The 11200-nt window shown below is 35.3% G+C and overlaps 1 non-coding gene across 1 annotated transcript; it reads right to left on the bottom strand.

The window, feature by feature from the left end:
* Window positions 1-9800: 9800 nt before the first annotated feature.
* On the bottom strand, window positions 9801-9872 carry TRNAT-UGU. Its single transcript has one exon. It is a non-coding gene; the product is annotated as a tRNA-Thr (tRNA).
* Window positions 9873-11200: the final 1328 nt, after the last annotated feature.

Genomic DNA, 11200 nt, shown 5'->3' with positions numbered 1-11200 from the left:
CTCCCCTACCTCACGCATCTCATTCGTCACTTAGCAATGAGACTGCTAAGCATTGTTTCTTCCCATTATCCCCAGCATTTCGAGGGAGCATCAGTTGAGCTCAGCAACGCTCCTTTCATCTCTCTCTTTCTAGATTCTGACCTGACCTTCCCAAGTCTAGATCCTGCCCTTAGACTACCCTCCCGAGTATCCCTAATGGACGAATGAAGCATACATAAACAAGATAATCGCAAAGAATGAAGATTCCCTAGTTGTGCTAGCTAAATGTTTCTCAACCCATTTAACTAATTTAGCTACTCATGCGTGAATCACAGAGAGTGAACATATATACAGAAAGAAATTCCTTTCTTATAAATAAGTTAAGTACAAAATGCCAATGGAAGTTTAAGGTAGAGAGCCAGGTCGCAATTCTTTGTTGGCCGAGGTTTTTTACACTGGAATCTCTATTCTGATCTAAAGATATTCTCGCTTCTATAGGTGTCGACTCTCTCTGTCTTTAAAGCTTTTGGCGCTCTCCCAAGCTTACCGGAATGATCTACCGACGCAACTTCTCCCTCGCGTCTGCCTTAAAATGAAAAAAAACTAAAAACAAAGACGTGAGAACTGGAACAAAAGATTGTAAAAGTCGTGAACTTGTTAACCCCTTTTCTGAAGAATGCACTTGGTATTTATAGAGCATCCATGGTGAAAGGCGGCTTTTCTCTCCCGGTTGTACAGATGGGACAACTTTAATTTCTGATTGACGCGTCGAATGATTGTTACCGATAAAGCTGAATGTACTTTGTGACCGTTATCGGCTGTCAACTTAATTTGGATTCGACTGTCATCAGCTTTCTATCCCATCGCTCTTAATTGGCCTTTCACCCAGATATGCCCACCATGTTGCACTGACCAAGTTGCGGTGATCCTTCTCGGGCAAATGTTTGCGAGCACGATCAATGAAAAGTCTTGCATTGAAGTTGCCTCGACCAATCATTTCCTATGATCACAATCTTGCATTGTGTTAACGCACATTCTACACAAAAATACAAAAATCAATAATTCTAATGCGCTGAACGCATGCGACTGCAATATTATAGAATTTATGCTTAATGGACACAATTTAACATATTTTATCAACGCCATCCAACATTGTTTAATAACTTAGCACTATGATAACATGCATTTCTGCCCGTTATCACACCCTCAAATTTAAATAATGCTTGTCCTCAAGCATAAGCTAAAGATTCCTTTAGCAAGTCCACCGCAAAGTTCTTTTCCTAGATTTCTCAAGGATATTTCATTCAAGTCCTATATACCATAATTTTCTTAAGTCTTATTCAAGTCTCTTCTTAAAATATTTCTAAGACCTAGGGACTGCAAGTTTAACTTTCAAAAGAAATTTACTAAATTCTGGAACATCGATCATGGATTTAAGTGATCAATGCATTTCCACCGCATGCGGTAATCAAAACAACTACACCACATGCGGCGATCGATCGAAGATGTGAAGAGCAACGCATTCGCATTCTGACATGTACATCTTTTCTGTTGTACGATTCTGTCAAATTGATTATGGAGCAGAGCGGATATTTCCACTAGGCCATGGCAGGAATTATCAGATTTAGAAAGTGGGACCACCAATACAGAAATCTAAGGTCTATAAATAGCTTCCTCGAATTCATTGTTAAGCAGGCTGATCTGAAGAGACAATACAGAGAAAATCTGGGAGAACGACGAGACAAGGCTGAAAGGTAAGTCTTCGAGCAAGAAATTCTTTCCATTCTCAAAGAAGAAGCTCTGTGCAAGAGGTCACTTCTACCTAGAAAGCAAGCCTGAGAGGGAAGCTTTCCACTCCATCTCATCCACATGCTAGCAAGCACAACGTCTCCGATCGGGATCTATGTCAAGACATTGACACTCTTTCCATATTTTTTTTTTTTATTCTTTCATTCATCTACTGTGTTCATCTTTCTTTAATCTTTCATTCACGATTTGTATCAAACGCTTAATATTTAGATTCAATATCATTATCGTAATCATTATCATTCTCTGTTCTTTTCCATACATTCATCATCCATTTTCTCCATCATGTGTCACTAATCCCCTAGGTAAAGGGGAAGGATTAAGCGAGTGAGTTCACCTTTGTTAAGGAAATCGGCTGAGTTTAGCTAAAGCATGCTCGACGACATCTTCACTTATGAGAGCAGAAGTGAAGATGTTATTCCGCCTATCGAGAGAAGGTTGGAAGAATGCGTTAACTAAAGCGAGAAGTATTTCCAGAGATGGAAACAACCTTGCGTTCATTCCGTTCATCCATGTTTCACCATAGACGTATGGGAACGCGGCCGATCACTGAAAGGTGTAAGCCAAGGGAAAGCGGAACCTTAGTTACGTTCTCAACAAGAATTGACAAACTTGCGATATTCTTTCCCTCAACCCATTCTCTTTCTGATTCATTCATAAGATTTGCCACCGCATTCACTAGATTATCTTGCACAACTTCACAGCCCGTCCTCACCCTGTATCATTAATAGTTTAGACATTTATTTTATCACCGCAATTTACTTTAACACATTTTATTCAAAATGCAATTTACTTTTCATCGCAAATTTACATTTCTGTCAAACCAATTCTTTATTTTTTATGATAAACCGGTCGCATTTACCACATTAGTATCGCATCTAAACAACAACAATCCCCGTATTCGACCTCAAGTCAATCTGAGAAACTTGCGTTGGAATTATACTTGGTTCCAGCGCAAGAAAACTTGTGACATGCACTACATCATCGCATACTACGAAGCATATCATCATCAATGCATACATTTAGTACGTAGTATCGTAGCAATATCTTTATTGCAAAGCAACTTGAGTGCATAGAGCATCATCATATTCATTCATAAGCAACGCATAAGTGCATAAAGATATATATAAATTTTAATATTACAAGTTTTTGGTGCTGTTGCCGAGGACAAGAACTTGAATCATTCATTCATCAGTAGTGTAAAAGCGATAAAGATATAAATCATTTTAAATATTATAATTATGCAATAAATCCAAAGAATAGAAATCTTAAGAAAAATACATAGGGTTCTTACTCCAAAAATTAGATAGAAGTTACCTCTTAATTCATAGATAAATCAAGAATGAATCTAATCCATCGATTACAACCCAAAATATAATGTAAAACCAAACCTAAAATACTAAAATCTGATAGAAAAAGAAGAATAAGTCGACCTCCATCGAATTTGCCTCCAAAAGATAGCATGAATTGTCCTAAAATCGAAGAGAATATTTATAGAAAACAGTCGCAGCATTGCAACACTCAAATCAAATTAGACCTCGAGTGTTAAGGGAGCGTTTTGATGGTGTCGTTGCGTTGAACTTTGCAGCGTTGCAACATTAATGTCACACCCCCTCCTAAGCTCACCTTTCGAACCCGGAAGAAGGTATGAGGACGACAGATATCACCCTTTTGTGAGACCTACTGATCATTCTTAAATCTTTTGCTTAGTAAACTCACAACCAAGGAAAAATAAACAACTCTAGGCTAAACTTAGTTTATTATAACCAGTACAAAATTTACACAATTCTCAACTCAACTTAGTAATTACAAACCCTTAATTATAGAAACTCATAACAGCAGCTCAAGTTTGGAAGTGCAATTGTAGTGTGGCAGACCTTGACCTCATTAGCACCCTGGAACTCCTTTCTTTCGCTACGTAAGGGAAAAACATTTTGCAAAACATGAGCTGGGAAGCCCAGTGAGTGACATTTTATAAACAAACATTTTAATGAAAACTACACAAAACCATATAGCAAAACATTTCAATAAACTTACTAAGTGCATGATAAATCATACATCAAACCTATACCCAAGCTTCCCTAGGGTAGTTCAACTCCATACTCCCAAGAAATAAGGTGGAACCATACTCACACCTTCATTTACTGAGGTGAAACCAACTTAACACACTTAATCTTAGTACTAATGTGGAACCAACTCAACACATAACACTCATCATACATGCACACAGAGCTATTGGCTTGGTACTAGATCTAATGGTTTTGAAACTTACTTTCAAAAACTATAACTTAGACATTCAAACTAGAGTTTCAAATAACTCAATGCATAAGAACATAATTTCTAAAGCTTTTTTTTGCTAAAACTGTCACTCACAATTTGCCAACAGTGTTTCCTCTCTCCCCCTCCCCCCCTCCAAGCCTTCTCGCTTTCTATCTCCTTCTGGAATCCTGGGCCTGCACTAGCCCAATTTTAAATTAGAATTTCATATTTAGGGCTAGAACAATCTTAGAATACCTTCTTGATCCTAAACTTAGCTTACCAACTCCAACGAACATGAAAACAGGCTTCAGATCAACTCAAGACGGCTGTGGATGCATAGTATCCTTCCTCAGCACTAGTTGGGCGAATGGGTGCTTCCTCAGGCCACTTGGATGCATGGTCCACCATCTTGGACGCATGGGCTACCTTCTAAACTTATCTCAGACTCAGTTGGATGCCCAAACCTTCTCTTTGATGAATGGTTCATCCATTCCAATGCATGGCCTACCCCTAGAACCCTAATTCTCTCCACACTCCCCCTCTTGAGTCCTCTTTGGGAGATTTTGAGTTGTGATCAGAAATGAGGCTTCCTTGGGGTATTTATAGGCAATCTAAGGCCATCCTCGTTATCTTCTCAATCTCCAAACACATGACATCTCCTACTTCATGAAAATCCAAGTGTCTACTTTGTTGGGTTTTATATCCTAAAACTCGCAGTTTGTAAAATGATAAACATTTTCTATTATCAATATACTTATTATTGATCTCATAAATTGTATGAAAGTCTAAATCCAATAAACTAAGACCTATGACTATTGTATGAGTACTTGAACTTTATGTGGAGACATAAGAGTGGATCGAGTTCAAGTAAATAGTCAAAATGATCTATGGTACATGAATGAGGTTGAGTACCTTATTCTGGTAACACCATTGGATGCGGCCTACTCTGTAGTTATTACAAAAAGTTGTAAAGTGCTACAAACGATGTGATCCTAATTCGTACATGTTATGACATGAGAAGTGGGGGCGTCCTATGCAATGAGTTTGCATAAGATTGGGATCAAGAAATAAGTCACTCTTACTTTATAACGCTATTTACTGTTTAAGACTGACTATTTCACCTAGATCACCTAGGTAACTTGATCTTAATCCTGAGCTAACTATGAACTCCTGTTTATTTGGAATTGCCCTTAGATTTGCATAGTTGAGGGTTGGCTCAACAACACCGACTTAATAAGACTCCTATTTTAAAGGTAAGACCGGATAGATAGCTGGGGACATAGGGTGTAAGACGGAGTTCACGCCTACATGATTTAGGGATAGGAGAAAGGTTGTTCTTTCAAGTACTAAATCCAGGTCTTGAACAAGAAGCCCCACCCTCTCACTGGGCTGAGAGAGTTTAGTTGGTGATTGGATCACAAACCAATTATTCATTAGAGGATCAGTAGAGACTTAAGGAATAAGAGGTAATTCCAGGGGTAAAACAGATATTTGACCCAACTATTATTACGAACAACCTGTGAAGAGTCGACTTGCTGATTATGGTTAAATCATGTGGACATAATATATCTACAGTGGGGGGAGTGCAACTATGGGCTTTAGTGAAGTGACCCATTAATTAACGAATGGAGATTAATTTGATCTAATGAGTTTAGCCAATTAATCTCGGATCGTTAGAGCCCATAATCTGTAGGTCCGTGAGGTCCCCTTACTAGCTTGTAACGGACTAGCTCAAGAATAGCGTGATTAGTTAATTTGAAACGCTCAAATTAAAATTAAAGGAATTAGTAATTATATGAGATATAATTATGTTTAATTTTATAATTAAACAGAATAGGAGAATTTATATATTTAAATATGATTTAAATATATAAAGATGGATATGTGTTAAAATTAATTTAAGATTTGATATTAAATTAATTAAGTTTTATTTAATAATTAATTTATGAAATTAATTAAATTTTCATTTTTTAAAATCAAAATTTGATTTTTGGATAAAATTGAAAAAAAAAACAAAAAAACAAAATAGAAAAATGGTTTTTTCCATTATCCATTACTTAACTAGCTCACACATATAGCAATATATTTGCCTTGTCTTCTCCAAGCATGAGCTGCAACACATGCAGCTCTTCTCTTTGCATGTTGATCTGCAATATAATGAGAAGATTGGAGTGAAAATCGGGTATGCAATCTACAGAATTTTGAGAGAAAATTTTGTTTGAAGAAAGGTTCTTCAACAAAGGTTGTTGCAGTGAGCTATTCTCCTTCATCCCTTGATTCAAGCTTTTTTTGAGTCCCACGCCAAGAGAATAGTGGAGAAGATCTTGAGGTGGTCTACAATAAGATATGGAGAAGATAACACCTGGAGATGGAGCTTTGAAGAAGTTCTACAAGAGGTATGTCTTGAAACTCCTTTTTTTCTGCAGAAGCATGCTTTATATTATGCCAAAATTAGTGAATTTGAATGCTTAGATGATCCTTGTACTTCCGCTGCTATTGATACATTCCTACATACTTCATGTTGAGCCAACGCATAACCTTTGCCCCCACCTACTTGCATGTAAGACCTAGGTGCCTTTACCATGCAATGTCCAACGCATGGCTTCTTCTGAGGTGTCAATCCAACACTATGCATGCTTTTTCACTGTCTCCTTAGCGTCCACCTCAAGCTTTGACACTTAGTCAACTTAATGTCATGTTGCCATTTAACTTCCTAGGGTGTCCACCTCCGACTTAGCCACCTTCTCCTTAGAAATTTGGTCCAACTAGTGTATACATTATTAGGGTTGATGCCCTAAATCTTATAGGGTTCTATAATTTTTATTTGTAATGTACAAACATTTTATTTATGTAATAAAATATTTGATGTTTTATTTCAAAATTGGTTGCATTAACCACAAACCAATAAACTAACATCTAGAGTTATCTTGTAGCTTAAACATGTATGTAGAGACATACGGGTGGATCATATTTAAGTGATAACCTAAATGGTCTGTAGTAGATGGATAATGCTGGATACCTTATTCTAGTGACATTATGAGTATGACCTACTTTGTAGGTGTTACAATTGTTGTAAAGTACTACAAATGATCTGATCCTGACCATTTATGTGGGGACATGGGAGCGGGGATATTCTATAAAAGAAGATTCTATAAAATCGGACCACAAAATGTTTAGTCTCATTATATATCGCCGTTCATAATAGAAACTTACATTTCACCAAGATGACCATAGATAATATGACTTGAATCCTGAGTGTTAGCTCTCAAAAAGAGTTATTAGTCCTATTTTGTATTTTACATGTTTATTTCTCTATTTTGTATTTTACATGTTTATTTCTCTATTTTGCAAGTATCGAGCAACATAGAGATAGAATTAATCATTTGATTAAGAATGAGGTTAATTTTAAGCAATTTGGAGTTAATTTGAGCATTTGGGCTTCAAAGGAATCAAAATGACCAAAATGCCCCTACCGAAGAGTCACAACGCTCATAATTGGCTAAAGCTTGATACTTGTGCAACGCTTGAAGGCAGAAGTTTAGAGTGTAGGGGAGCGTTGCAATGCTACCCCAACTGTTACAACGCTCCGAAGTTGAATCATCGTTAGCGTTCCAACGCCTGAATTTCATCACTGAAAGATAGAAGCACCGACGTTGCAATGCTTCTCTAGAGCGTTGCAACGCTACGACAATTGATGGACAAGCAACAAGGCGCACATGCAAGTGAGCATTGGCCATGCATTAGACTTCTTGCCTGACGCTTCCTTTTGGTCACATCAGCGCTGCAATGCTATTCCAAGCATTGCAATGCTACACTGATCTTTATATATACTTCTCCTCAGCCCTAGGTCAAGATATGTTGATTTTTGGAGGTGAATGCCGAATTTAGGAGGCCAAATTGATGGAGGCCGAAGTAAAACTTCATCCTTCTTCCTTTTCCTTCAATTTTTCAGTATCTTTAGGTTACTTTTTATTTTATTTCGGATTATGGACATGTTTTGGTTTGTATCACATTGGTTTATCTATGAATCAATGAGGTAATCTTTCGTTTAGTTCTTGGATCGAACATTCTTGTATTTTGATGAGTTTTCTATTCAATTTTTATGCTTTAAATTAGAATTATGTTTTCCTTGAATCTTGTTTAATTTAGACTTGCTTTTATGTGTTGGATTGACGCCCCTATCATGATCGCATATTTTAGCTAGTTAAATTCAAGCTCGCACACATCCTTGTAATCGTCCATGCTTTTAATTTACCCTTATACCATAGATGATGAGTGTGCTTAGGTTTATAGGCTGGTCTTGAATCTTTGCATCACACGTTTAATCCAGATTTAAAGAATAAATTGATTATTTGAACATGGTTGTCCTGACACTTGATCAACATAGTTGAATCCTGAATCTTAATGCATGTGTTTCTAGTTCCTTATAGTCGATGAGGACCCGATTGGATCTAGGAGCATGTAGGTTAGTTGATGCATGGTCTTTTCAGCCTTAATTACGAATTAGGACGCTCAATTGGTTCGGATTAATTTATTTTTGGCCTTTGTAGAGATTAGTAATTCTCATCGATTGGGTAGCTATACATGCATAAGTTTATTATTTACAAACCACGATTTTAGGACATAAAAGCCAACAAAAGATCCCCTCAAATTCATGGATGAAGACCCTACCCTTGAACACAGGGATGATGCGCAGGCCTCATGATCAAATTTGGGGGTGTTGGTTTTTTTATTATGATTTTGTTAAAACTTTTATATGCGTTTATCCATTTCAAATTTCATGTAATTATCTTCATCATGAATGCAATATGTCATTTTGATCCTTGTGTTTGTTTTAAATATTCCATCTATTCTGCCTTATTATTATTCATGTGTTTTGCATCGTGCTTTGATACCTCGATGATGACATTAATGTCTGATAACTCAAAAAGTATTTAGGATAGGTGTTAGAAATCTAAGTCTAAGAACCTCACTGAATGAAACATATCTTTGATTTTCCATGCGAGCAAGCCTCACCTCCAACCTCCTTTTGAGGTTTTCTAAGACATTCTTGTAGTTCTTTTTCAGCAATGAGAACCTTGTCTACCTCCAAAATTTGGGGGTGAGAAGGTTTGAATCGATGCATTTTCTCATTTATAAAAATCTTCAAAATTTCAATCATTTCATTTAAAAAGATTGTTGGGAAAAAGAAGAGAGTTTTTGAACATAATAACAAGACTCCACTATCAGCGCAAGGGGAACCCAACTTGATATGAGTTTAGTTGAAAATGACACTTATTCGTAGTTGGATATCTGCATGACACCCATGGGGGCAACCCGAAACGAAGATAGATAACCAAGACCAATGCATCCCAACTTCACTGTCTAAGCCCAAGGAAAAGAGAAAACATAAAACTTAGATAAGAGTTTAGTCGTGAAGGGTACTTGCTCGTAATTGGATGTTCGCATAATACCCGTGGGGAAAAGCCAAAATGAAGGTGAGTTATCTAAATCGGCGCATGAGTGACCATTAAGAAGTAACAAGAACTTATAGTAAGGGTTTTTATAAGGAGAAAACCTTCTAACGCATTTCAAAAACTGGTTGTGCGTCTCGTGTTTATGCTTTTGAAAATGATTGATGGTGAGAATGAATGATCTATCTCTTGGTGTAAAGATAAAGAAATGCGTCGAATGGTATTATGTACCAAAACTAGTTAACACGCTTATAAGATGGAGATGTGGAAATGATTGATGATTGAAATATGGAGAAAACGAATTGCCCCCATGCAGGATCGAACTACAGACCTTCAGTTTACAAGACTGACGGTCTACCACTGAGCTATAGGGGCAATTGATTGTAATAAATATTTAATTATTATTTAATATAGTGTATCAATTAGGATATTTTTCATTCAACAACTTAATTTGGTCCGACCTTATTATTTATTTACTTGGATATGATTTCATGAAGGAAAACAGTTGACTGCTGATATCATGTCATAGGCAAAATTCAATATATGTATGGGATGAATGTATGATAGGCTCAATACATGGAACACATCAACCTAACATAAATTTTGACACACATCTCATTTTTAGTTTTCTATTTTTATAAATTATGCTTGTTTTTTTGTTCATCTTTTATTTTATCGTTTTAATCTCCCTGAACAAATGTGAGTTTTTACCCAATTTTAAAAACAAAAACATATTTATAAAATGTTGTTTTTAAATATAAGAAAATGAGTTTTTTTTTTTTTTTTTTTTTTTTTTTTTTTTTTTTTTTTTTTACAAATGCAACCAAATGTCATTATCTATCATTAATAAATAGTGATGGACATCTATCAGTGTAACTTTGTTTATCATTGTTTATCACTTATAGACAATGACATTTTGTTATATTTAAAAATATTTTCAACAGCTTTGTCACTTAAACAAATATGGCCTAGTTTGGTAACCATTTCGTTTTTAGTTTTTGGTTTTTGAAAATTAAGCTTATTTCCTCTCAATTTCTTATAATTATTTGCATCTTTCTTAAGTACAATGGTTGAATTCTTAGCTAAATTTCAAAAACAAAAACAAGTTTTTCAAAGTTATTTTTTTTAGTTTTCAAAATTTGACTTAGTTTTTTAAATCATTAGTGAAAAGTAGATGACAAAGGAAGAAATTTGTAGTGTCTATAGACTTAAGTTTAAAAAACAAAAAACAAAAAATCAAATGGATACCAAACGGGTCTTAGTCTTTTAAAAACTACTTCTTTTAGTTTTTATAACTTGACTTAGATTTTGAACACTTGAGAAAGTAATTAACAAAACAAAGAAACAAGTGGATGAACAAAAAATCAATAGTTATTAAAAGGTTCCAAAACTATTTGATAACTATTTTGTTTTCTATTTTCTGTTTTTTAAAACTATGCATGTTTCCTTCTAATTTATCAATTATGATTTAGGATTTACTAAAAAAAAATACTTGATTTTTAGTTAAATTCTAAAAAAAAAGTTTTTGAAAATTATTTCTTTTTCTTTCAAAATTTTGCTTGGTTTTAAATAGATAACAAAATTAACACTAAAAATTTGGGTGGAAGCAGTATTTATAAGCTTCGATTCTTAATAATTAAAACGAAAAATTAATTAACGTCGTTTTGGTAGTTACTTGGTTTTTTGTTTTTGCAAATTAAGCT

Source organism: Benincasa hispida, chromosome 7, assembly GCF_009727055.1.
Source record: "Benincasa hispida cultivar B227 chromosome 7, ASM972705v1, whole genome shotgun sequence".
In the NCBI taxonomy this organism is placed as follows: Eukaryota; Viridiplantae; Streptophyta; class Magnoliopsida; order Cucurbitales; family Cucurbitaceae; genus Benincasa; species Benincasa hispida.
Note: the sequence above shows the minus strand (reverse complement) of the source record. Positions and strands in the feature narration are given on the sequence as shown.